This window comes from Haliotis rufescens, unplaced genomic scaffold (assembly GCF_023055435.1).
Source record: "Haliotis rufescens isolate VD_foot unplaced genomic scaffold, xgHalRufe1.0.p SCAF_11, whole genome shotgun sequence".
Taxonomy (NCBI): Eukaryota; Metazoa; Mollusca; class Gastropoda; order Lepetellida; family Haliotidae; genus Haliotis; species Haliotis rufescens.
Window position 1 is genome coordinate 38256079 of NW_025963791.1, and position 12121 is coordinate 38268199.

General features: G+C 37.7%; 1 protein-coding gene across 2 annotated transcripts in view; it reads left to right on the plus strand.

Annotated features, from left to right (window-relative positions):
* The window catches only part of LOC124149384 (pro-neuregulin-2, membrane-bound isoform-like), a 273209-nt gene that overhangs the window by 172261 nt on the left and 88827 nt on the right, over positions 1-12121 (plus strand). For both annotated transcript variants that reach the window (XM_046520927.2, XM_046520928.2), the window contains exon 3: positions 1720-1863. The gene's annotated coding sequence lies outside the window, so the exon portion shown is untranslated. The remainder of the gene's footprint in view (positions 1-1719; positions 1864-12121) is intronic.

Genomic DNA, 12121 nt, shown 5'->3' on the forward strand with positions numbered 1-12121 from the left:
CAAACCTCCTATTGATGTATAAGCTGTTGATATGTTAGTGAGAATTCCGGGTCAGAATAGGTCCCCAGAGCAACCTATGCTGGTCTTAAAAGTTGACCTGACTGATCAGGTGTCAGGCTCCGTGAATTGTTTGATAGCGTGTCATCTTACCCCAAAGGTGTGGATCGTTGCTCTCAATATCAATCACCGGTTTGTCTGGTCCGATATTCTGGCTCGATTATTCACAAGTCACTGTCATATAAGGTTTTACTCATTAAAACTTGTAGAAATGTATCAGAGTTGATTTACTGATAATATTAAGTGGTTTCACCAGTGTATTGAAGTTTCGTAATGTCATTAATACTCCATGATAGAAATGAGCATTAATTATGAAGGAGGTAACATAATATGTTTTATCTTCCAATATGTTATGATATATTAGATATTTTTTATTACAAAGCAATTCTAGCATGTAGTAGAAGCATATGTTACATGGACCAGATAGCCACATTGTGAATAGTAGTGAGGCCTTTCTCACACTTGCTTTCTCATAACATGAAAAATTTATGAGGAATATTTATCATGGTAGTTAAAACTGTTCATTTCTTTGGTAATAAATAAGATGTATTAAAGCAGATATGGCAAAGTGAGAAATTTATCAAAAGCTTCTTGTACTTTCTCTTTAATTATTAATGAGAATTATCCTGTATGTCGCTGCTTCACACCTTGCAAACAGGGGTCCCTGTTCCGTTTGCACAAACCATGTGGCCATCATAAGGCCGCCAATGTCCCTGTCAGTGTGTCAAATACCTTCCAGTTGTTTTCATTCATTGTCTGTTTCACAAAGAAAACAACACCCTCTTGCACACAGCCATCAAAAGAGAGAATCGATTGTTCATTTCTGAGAAAATCATGAAACTAGAGGATCAGACTTGAAATCAACATCTGTAAGATATCTCTTACGATATGGGGAACGAGGCGGGGAGCAGATGATAGCTGTAGCACGCTGATAGCATGTTTCAATCAGTTACATACATAGAACACCCTCTCCACATCATGTCTGCAGCATGTCTATTCCCCGTGGAGTAGGAAAAAAGCCTCAGGCAGGCTTATGCTGTCAAGGTACAATATGCTAGCCGAGCTTACTATACACCCGCAACTTTCACACAATATCGATATCAAGTCTGTATCATGTTTGAAAGAAGCATTTGAGCCAAGAGTCTTCCCAGCTATGTAAATTTGGCCTATTGTAGAGCATCGCCCTTATGTTGTAAAAATCAAACAGCATCGAGCCTTTAACGTGAACATAGTACACTGTTTGATCGTGGAGAACGGTCCATTCAGCTCCACATCATCAAACTGATATGCATTATTAACCTTGTGTTGAACGCGCGACAAGTCTTTTGTAGTGCTATCCAAAGCTATGAGTATTGTTTTCTGTCGGGCGATGCTGAGCATGTGTGAAGCCAAGACTCTAGCCCTGGCCAATATTGGACACGGGACGTTGAGCTCAGCGTGGCGGTAGCCTGCCCATCATTGTTTGTCCCTTGCTTCAGGAGTGTGTTTCCGAGGACAACAGGAGGACTGGCTAGTGCTGTTTTAGTTGTAAATAATTAATTGCTCCTCTGTGATTGGCCCCGTGTTGAACTAGTACAGAGTCATAGTGTGGGATCTGTTACTATCGTTTACTACGAGCTCCCACCTGTATGAAATCTACAATGTGTGCTTTTTAATTTGCAGCGTTGGATACGTCTATCATGCCTTGACTCCTGCATCTGTGCTTGGTTTTCATGTAATGGGAGTTTGTTTAAAACCTGGAATGGATTTCCAATACTGTGTTAAAGACAATGTGTACATTTCACCTCATCCTGTGGAGATATCAAGGTGAGTGCGATACTTTATTGTGCTTCTGTTTCCATGCTTATAACAACTTTGACATGACATGTCTATTTCTCGTAAATTACATTAATTGGGTTGTTAATATCAATATTTGTGTTTTATATTGTCACCATCATATATGAAAACATAGTTACTTGATTTTATAAGGGTTGTATTTTTCAGGTATCTCTTCACATATAAAAGTATATGTAATGTTTTATGTATTTATGTGAAAATGGTTATGAGAAGGGGTAGCTCAAAGTGGAGTAGATTCTTTGTAATGCACAACCAACATTAACCTCTGAAAAAGATTGTCACAACATAAATTGGAAATTTGATGAGGCCTTGCATGTATTTATAAATGATGCCAAAGTAATCACTGGTGTTTTAAGGTGTATGTTTTTATGTCAAGTTATTTTCTTGCAAAGGATAAGTAAGGCAAAAAGGTAATTGTAAAGATCTGGAAGTAGAATCCACGTGCATTAGCTGTAGCTGAGACATTGACGTGATATTGATTACCTACCATAGCCTATGTAACAGAGGACTGTTACTCCAGGAGTATTGGAGTATCACTATGCCATTGATCTCAGGATGTAATGGACATGATATTGACAATTCCTAAGCCCTAGTCCATTTCATCATCACTTCTTTAGGATACAGTACTTTGAAAAGATGACATACTTAATATTTAGATAATTTAGGAAGCTAAGTTGTGTAATTTTGGTGTCCTCTTTTTTTTTTCTTTATGTGGTGGTTATTTGTGAGAATAGTTTCAAGTGTGTGACACTAAACATGGTGACAGGTGCTTACTTAAATACTTATAGAAACTTACCCTCTAACCTTTGAAGTACAGCAAACTCAATTTTGAGCAGAAGGGGACATGTTTTGTATCTCTTAATAAAATGCCCGTCAGTTGGCTAATCCTTTTAACTTGACACTGTGCAGTATGGATAAATAGCAAGATTGTGTAATAAAAGTGAGAAAAATATTTCCATAATCAGAAACCTCTGCTAAAAGCAGAGACCGTTGTATGATTCCAACTGTATCATAAACATGTGTCTACCAATCACTATCAAATAGTGATGACACCAGGTTTTCGCAAAAAGCTGAGAGTATCCTAAGCCTCATGCACAATGTCAGTGTTGTATTCTGAAGCTGGGAAACTAGACACAATGAGGTATGCTGAACAATTCTGGCCATTTCATCCTAAAAGTATTTTTTTGAAATATTGCATTAATGCATATCTCACATGCATACTTTGTTGGTTTCTGACAACTTGGAAGAGAGTATTTTCACAACCCATTCTTAATGAAGCAATGAGTGTACCATCCAATGAAAAGCTTATCTACTACACTGAATATATGTGTGATACAGGACTTGTAGACCAGTTTGTCTTGTTCTGTGGTAGTTGTAAATTAGTCTGTCATTCAGACTCTGAAACAAATATGTCCAATACAGCCCATTCAAATTCTGTCCATGCAAGTCTGACTGCCACTGTGGTGTAGTGGTATTAAAAAGAGCTTTCGCCAGGAGAGAGGAAGGTCCGGGGTTCGATCCCTGGCTGCATCATACCAAAAGACGTTAAGAGATGGTACTTGTTGTTACCCTGTCTGGCATTCAGCAATTTGGGGCTAAAACAAGGACTGGTCAGCTCAGGGTCAGTATATTGTGGGTGGGGTATTCATGTTAAACACGTGACATCGTATCTCAGTGGGCTAATTAAAGGACTATATAAAGTCAGACTAGTACAAGAAGCCACACACACACACACATGCATGCACGTCGCTATATAAATGCAAGTCTAGATTACTGCAGTTTCTAAAAAATGAAGAAAGTCTCTTGGCTACTTTTTGATAAATATATTATGTAACTATAAATTAACAACTTCATTTCTTTGAAATATGTCCATTTCAGAGACTAGATGTTAGTCTAGATGTAAATGTACTTTGTCCATTACTGTTCTTAAGAGCTTGTGGTTATGTGAAGACATTAGTTTAAATATCTACGTCATATTAAAAATAAATTGCCAGGTTTATTATTGATTTACATCTACATTTGCACTTTGATTGTGAAGACATCAGTCAGAAATGCTTTTGTAGCCAAAATGTGTTTAAAGTCTGCCTATTAATCCTGTTTGAAAGTAATATTTTAAAAAATAACTTTTTGAAGTGAAGTTTTTATGTTTCAAGACCACCAGTAACTTTGTTAAAAAGAAATTCTATTGACAGTCTTTCACTTGTTTTTAGACCTAGACAGGAAACTGTGATGGTTTTGCTAAGAATATCATAAATTAGAAATAGGGGCACAAGCTACTGACACCCTTGTCTCACACCTCTCTGTAGAGTCCAGTTGCTCTAAATACTGTTTTCAAGTCAGTTACATCTTAAAGCACTTGTCTTCAGGGTAATGTTATGTCTTTGACAGGGGTTAAATTGGTAAAGCTCACAGTGCAAAGATCGTCTGATCTTAAATGTGCCTATTCAAGCAAAACTATCACTCCGTATCAGTATGAATCTTTTATTGAAAAAACACATATCGGTCTGGGCTTTTTAACCCCCTCTCATCAGTTTTGCAAAGACTTTTTTGAGAAATCATTGAAAACTGAAATTTACAAGCCATCAATGACATTAATTGGATTTCAGGTTTAAAAGTATGATTTTTGGTGTTTTTGTGAAAAAAATGTCTTTCATATTTTCATATTGAAAGTATTCAACGTTTCATTAGAATGTGTGTGATTGCTTTAAGGTGTCTTTTTTTAATTTTTTATTTGACGAGAAAAGTATGAATATATTTGTGAGGTTAATGTTAATGTCACGTTAGTCTATTGGTCATCTCTTACCAAGTTGTCAGTTCCTGAAATCTTGAACTTTAGTATGTTTTTATGTACAAATATAGATTTAAATAAATTAGGCAATAACCATTTATGACTGATAGGGGTGACAGCCAAGTGGTTGGTGCTCCTGTTTTCCACATATATGAACTGGGTTAGTGGGTTTGTTATGATGAGGCAATGTGGATGCTGTTGTAAAGACCCCCCTGCCCTCCGAACCACCCCCCTTCCCCACCCCCACCCCCACGTTTTTTATGACTTCGGTCTGTATTGCTATTGTGACGTAAAACCATACTCGTTGATTTCAAGTGATGCTAATTTCACAGTCTGAGGTGTTGTCCATTTCATGTCCGTATCATTTACTTATCACTGCGTAAGGGTTAATATCAGATCAACATTTGGACTCCTGTTGTCTGTCTGAGGGTTTAATATGGTTGTTTTTTGTGGAGCATTTACAGTGTTGATGCGTTGGGCTGGAAGTCTGAAAGTGCAGTCAATACTCACACATACAGTTGACTGAAGGAAGTGGTGGCCGATATGAAAGACTTGTCTATTTCATTGTTGATATAAACAACACAGTCTGTTACATTGGATTTTGAAAATATCATCAGTTACTCTCTATATTGACAATATTGTCCATTTTATTGAAAAATTGTCCAGGGCTAAAGGAAGAATCCACATTAAGGAAGAGTTTATTTTTGTATTTATTGCTGTGATAGACAGTTTTGGCATTAATGTATTTGATTATGCATGATATTGCCAATTTCAGTTTTCAATTTTGGCCTTTTCCAAAAGTTTGATTTCCTGATTTCTTTGTAGCTGCAGGCGTATGGAATTGAATTGTTTTTTGAAGGAATTTCATTCATTATATTATCTCCTGTCCCTTTAGTTGGGATATGTTTCAGAAATATTAAAATGTCAAGCTTGAACTAGATTGGATCAATGTTTGTAATCGCTGCCTCTCACACAATGTTAACTCACCAAACAAGAGGGACAACCCTGGAAACAGTGTCACAACGTTCTGTAGATATATGTATTTTCTTTGTTATGCCAATAGCAAGAGTATATGCCATAGATGTCTTAGGAAAATGGACTTTGACAGTGAAAGTCTTTTGGTATGACGCGGCCAGGGGATTGCAAGCCGCTGAACTTTTTTTCTCTCGGCAGACACTCTTTCCACTCGACCACAGAGGCAGTAGAAAGAAAGTGTTAGACACAATGCATAATGATACAATGTATAAGGACACAATGTATAAGACAATGTACAATGACACAGTGTATAATGACACAATGTTTATGACACAATGTATATGACACAATGTATAAGGACACAATGTATAATGACACAATGTATAAGACACAATGTATGACACAGTGTATAATGACACAATGTATATGACACAATGTATAAGACACAATGTATAATAACACTGTGTATAATGACACAATGTATATGACACAATGTATAAGGACACAATGTACAAATATAATCACAATGTCAACTGATGATATCTATTCATATGGAATTTGTTTTGAATTTTACAAATAATATACTATTTGTGCGTGTTCAAGTAAACTGTTTGTAATCCCGAACAGACAAGTTTTCAGCATGACCATGACACAATGTACAATATTACTTCCAATATGATAAGCATCTAAGACATAACATGGGTACACAATACCATGACTACATGAAGATCCGGGTTACAATTGGTCTTCAGCGACCCATGCCATGCATTGGGTGGTCAAGCTCACTGACTAGTTTGATTGTACCGCATTTGCGTAGATCGATGCTCTTGATGGCAATTACTGGATTGTCAGATCCAGACTCAATTATTTACAAACCGCTGTCATACAGCTGAAATATTGCTGTGGCTGAAATATTGAGTGTGGTGTTAAACAACAAACAAACAAACAAACAAACAGAATCACATGAAACAGGTTCTGAAAAGGAAACATTTATACTGTGTTAAAATAATAGATTTATGATGCAATATTTGTCTGTAAAGCCCATGGTCACATTTCTTTTTCACAAATGTGGAGAAAATTACTTAGGTAATAATTTCCTAAAAGTTCCAAGCACATTGGAAGAATATAGATATCTACCATGATATCCTGCTGTTGGGGAAATTGAAACAGCCTTCTGAACAGTACTTACCTTAATTATGAAAAATGATTTTTGGTTAAAATATATGAGATTTCTTGCAGAGATGCAAGTTTCAGAACTGATACAAGGTGTATGGCCTGTGCTACTGTGTTTCCTTGAATACACACAGCTGTTCTTGGCTGTCGGGAGGACGAGGGCAAACACACTGTCAAACATGAGGCCCATTCTTACTTTGATGGTAGAGGCTGTCTGCATTGTCCAGTTCTGGCACTAATTCTTCACGTGAATTTGACCTCCTTCCTATGATTGCCCATTTAACCTGGACATGGAACTTGACTCAGGGCACTGGCTACAAACTGAATTTGGTCCAATCTATCAATATTTGTAGAAGTTATCATGAAGGCAGTGGACAGAGGATGGGGAGAGGATGGAGACAATAGGCAGACTGACTCTGTAGATCTCCAAGGAACACTGACCGAAGGTTGGCTATATGCTGCTGTTACTGCTCATATTGTTCCTAATTCTACTGGACACGAGAAGATCTGGGGTAGAATAGGTCTTCAACAACCCATGCTTGCCGTAAAAGGCGACTATGCTTGTCATAAGAGGCGACTAACGGGATCGGGTGGTCAGGCTTGCTGACTTGGTTGATGCATGTCATTGGTCCCAATTGCGTGGATCGATGCTCATGATGTCAGTCACTGGATTGTCTGGTCCAAACTCGATTATTTACAGGAAGCCGTCATATAGCTGGAATATTATAGATGTCATGATATATTGCTGTGTCAGATATACCGATGTCATGATATATTGCTGTGTCAGATATACCGATGTCATGATATATTGCTGTGTCAGATATACCGATGTCATGATATATTGCTTTGTCAGATATACAGATGTCATGATATATTGCTGTGTCAGACACGGACATGGGTGGCCCAACTGTCTGAGGCCCCCCAATTTTCTAAGCAAAGTTGTGCCCCTAGGGCATGCCAGAACCTGTGATTGTGGGTTAGAATCCCGGTTTGCCCTGATTAGACAGAACCAGACCCATACTCATAGGTTTCACTAAAGCTGTGACCCATGAAGATCCGGGGTAGAATAGGTCTTCAGCCCAGGCTTGCCGTAAAAGGTGACTATGGTTGTTGTAAAATGTGACTAAGGGGATCTGATGGTCAGGCTCGCTGACTTGGTTGATGCATGTCATCGTATCCCAATTGTGTGGATCAATGCTCATGATGTCAATCACTGGATAATTATCTGGTCCAGACTTGATTATTTACAGACTGTCATGTAGCTGGAATATTGGTGTGTGCAGCGTTAAACAATAAACAAACAAACAAACTAAAGTGGTAAACATCTGAGGCCTCCTCAACACCAAGCTGACACGTTGTAATATAATTCAAGCACCTTTGGTTTTCCTCCAACATTATTTTGAAACATACGATGTAAGTAAAGTAATGTTCAAAGTTGTGTCAAATGATACTCACTCCGCTATTTTGGGTATAATCTCCATGTCCTATATTCCGCTGAAGACCATTCCATTTCAAAGTTTGTTATAAAAGTGATATTTTCTAAATGTGCTGAAATCAGAAACCACAGATGAATTGAATCATTTCCAAATATCTAATGATTTCTGCTTTGAATCTCTGTACATTTTCCATCTCGCCTTCAATTGTCACAAGATTAATTAAATACATTCTCCCACTCTCACCTCTGGTTCCATGAATTCTTCCAAACGACCGGCATAACTCCTGATGATTTGACATGACCAGAGATACCTGTCAAATGAGATCAGGAAGAAAGTGAATATCTTATACATTGCGTTACTAATGTGATTATCGCTGCTCATATTGGAAATAAAGTCTGACAGGCAATATATTCTCTAGTGAAACATACAAGCTTAACACACTTTGATGTATCCCAAATGTTGTAAGTTTCACATAAATAGTGTGTGATGAACTCCACTTGGGAAAATGATTGCCTGTCATTTCGGTGTTGGTGGGTGGAGTAATTGTTAATTTCAACATGTTGTCGCTTATTTCGACGTTTGAAACGTGTGTTTGTTTCGCCATTAATCTGTTACCTGACCTTGTCGATTGCAGGCTGAAATAGACAAGCATTTGCAGAGGGGCAGTATGAGCTGATGCGTCTGTCTCCCGGTAGTCTGTGCCGGGATAGTTTAAATCCGATTGGCGTAGAAGGTTCACACATCTCGAACATTTTCTGTAATCAATTTGTCATATTTTGTTTCAACTGGTCATGTATCTTTGATGACCTTTCTCACGTCTGGTGACCTTGAACGCACTTTCATTGCCATGTCCCTGAAAGCATGTTTGAACATAGGAACACATTCAGGCTGTCATTATTTCTGATCTGTTTTAATTTGTGAAGTGGCAAAAATCTTTTCCGTCATCAAATGCACTGTGTATCTTTTTGTCCCAATTTAATTTGGGTAATAGTTAGTTTGAATGGACTTTTCTTTTCTTTTTCAGAATAGATTTTTATTTAAGATTACACAATGGGGGGATCTCTGGAGCTTCTTGTTCTGAAATCTTGTATGCATTAACAAACTAAAATTAGAAGTTTGGATGAAAATAATTCATTCTGAGCCTGCTTGAGCTGAGTGTAGGTATTGGGAATGACAAGTATTGATTTTTAAAATGCTTCCTACGCAAGGGAGTCATGTTTTTGTATTTTGGTCTCACATCGCTTGACTCAAGCATACTTTCATTGCTTCAGGAAATTACTTTGTTTTTCTTAACTTAAATCCAAACCAACACCTCCAGAAAACAGAAGACAACAGAACGAAAAACCTGCCCACAATAAGTCTAACTTCCTATGATCACAGTGGGTGTATATTTTAAGCTCCTGGCAGTGGTAATGTTTTTTGTATTTGAGTATTTATGTATCGGCCTTTGCAGTTGAGTCATATTTGTTTCTTAAACTGAACTCATTAGCATGGTTTGAGGAGAGGGGAGCAATATGATATACTTATAAATGATTCCTCATAGATTAGTCTATTTAAATATATTTCAAAACTATTTTTCTGCTTTCTATTCCAAATGAAACATTACAAAGAAACACAAGCAGGCACATACTCAAAGACCCCTGGGGATTCCGTCTAAGAATATAGGTCCCCAGCAACCTATGCTGGTAAGAGGCGACTACTAGAAATGGATCATGTGGTAAAGCTAGGTTAGGTTCATTGCATGACATCATATTTGATTTGCATGGATCGATGCTCATGACGTCAGTCACTAGTTTGTTTGGTTGAGACTTTGTGAATGTGAATATAACGTGGAACACTGCAATGAGCTGTGTTACCGCCACTGTGGAGAGCAGTTCCGATACGTTGGCTTGATGTGGGAGGAAACCTGACATGATGCAGAAACCTAGAAACATTATTATCAGGACGAACTGTGATACAATCCACAATGCCCCCAGATTCCATCCCCTGTAATGAAGTTATTTTTATAGACTGGTTCCTGGTTGTCAATGCCTTGCGTCTCCTTTAAGATGTAAAGAGAAGATGTCTTATTGAGATTTGTTCAGATGAAGCTTTTGTTTTTTCCTGATGACACAGTTTTGTCAGAGAATAGGTTTAAAAGTTGAAATAATATAGATACTTGGAAATTAGATCCAGCTCCTTAAAAACATCCCTCTAGGACATAGAATAAGTGTCTGCTGAATTCCAGGAATATGTCAAATGACTGCTATAAAGAGAATGTTTCTATGTACCTTTACATAGAAAGAAACCTGAACACACTCACCATATCAATGGTAATATGAGTCCTTCATTTTGAAATTAATACTTTGATGTATATCAAGAAAGTTACAGAAACAAATGATAGCAGGAAAGAACTTTCCACAAGACAAATAATATCAGAAAAAGAAAGGTGTCTGATTTCAGTAAGTTTAAGTACCATTCATCAGATGTCTGAGTAATTCATCAGATGTCTGGGGCAGGCTATTAAAGTAAAGATGTTGAAGCAAAAAGTGAAAAATAGATAACTTTTATGATGTCTGTAAAATCTAAAATCAGTTTGCAAGTGAGCTTATCTTTCATTGTGGCTCTGTTGAAGATTATTCATGCTTAATCAGAGTTCATATGCCTCTTACATCAGGCACGGGTGGCTGGGGATATCTTAATCCCTGATATCAAGAAAATCAAAAGATTAACAATATCTATCATCTGACTAAACACAGCTTAGTATAGATGTGAATTGTGGTTTGGTAGAAAGTTAAACATTGAATATCTATAGTTTTTAAATATGGAAAAACAGCCCACAAGGTAGGCAGTTCTTACAGTATGTCCACATGTCTCAGGATTGTTAAATTTTAACTTATGTTTAAAAATGAACTCAATAGTTTAACATTTAACAAGGTGATTATAATATTCACATAGTCGTGAACATGCTGACATTAAAGCTAAGACACTGGGAATGGTGAAGGTGACATCTACAGTATTACAGGAGGACGTGAAGTATGACACTTTTGAATAATACTTATGATGATGGAGGATGGGTAATGAGACTTGTGATGATGATGGATTAATTTTCCAGGAAAGTGCAAGAAAAGGTGACAAGGTGAGGTGAAATATGATTTAACGTCACGTCAAAGACTATTGCACTTATATACTGACGAGCATGCAAGTGTATGTGTGTGTGGCTGCTTGTACTAGTCCAGCCGTATGCCGATTTATAGTGCTAGCGCACTGAGATACCATGCCGCAGTTCAACATGAATACCCTACTCTGACACAGTATACTGACTCCGAGCCGACCAGTCCTTGTTTTATCCCCTTAATGCTGAGCACCAGACAGGGTAACAACAAGTACCATGATGCGGCTGTGGATTGAACCTCAGGATCTTCCGCTCTACTCCTAGACCATGGAGACGGTCCAAACTGTACAGAAAGTGTAAGAAGCAGCCCCAGGGCAGAACAGTCGCCTGGTACCCTGGACGCTCACTTTGATCAGAACAGCCATTGTGTGCACTGGTAGTAAATGTATCCAACAGGATCTGGTGATGTGGTCTATCCAAAGATGTTTATCAAACGGGATCTGTTTGATGTGGTCTATCCAAAAATGTTTATCAAACAGGATCTGTTTGATGTGGTCTCCATGATGGTCCATCAAGAAGATCTATATCCTATATTTTCCCCAAAACCATGTTCTTTTTGCTAGGCAGACAAAACATAGAAATCCTCCAGACAGAGTTTAAGCTTTATCATGAAGCAACTACACCGATCTTCAGGCAGTCCAAGTAGGGAGTATTTACAATTTGTTTGTTTTTCAAATTGGAGGTTTTTAACACAATGTCTCA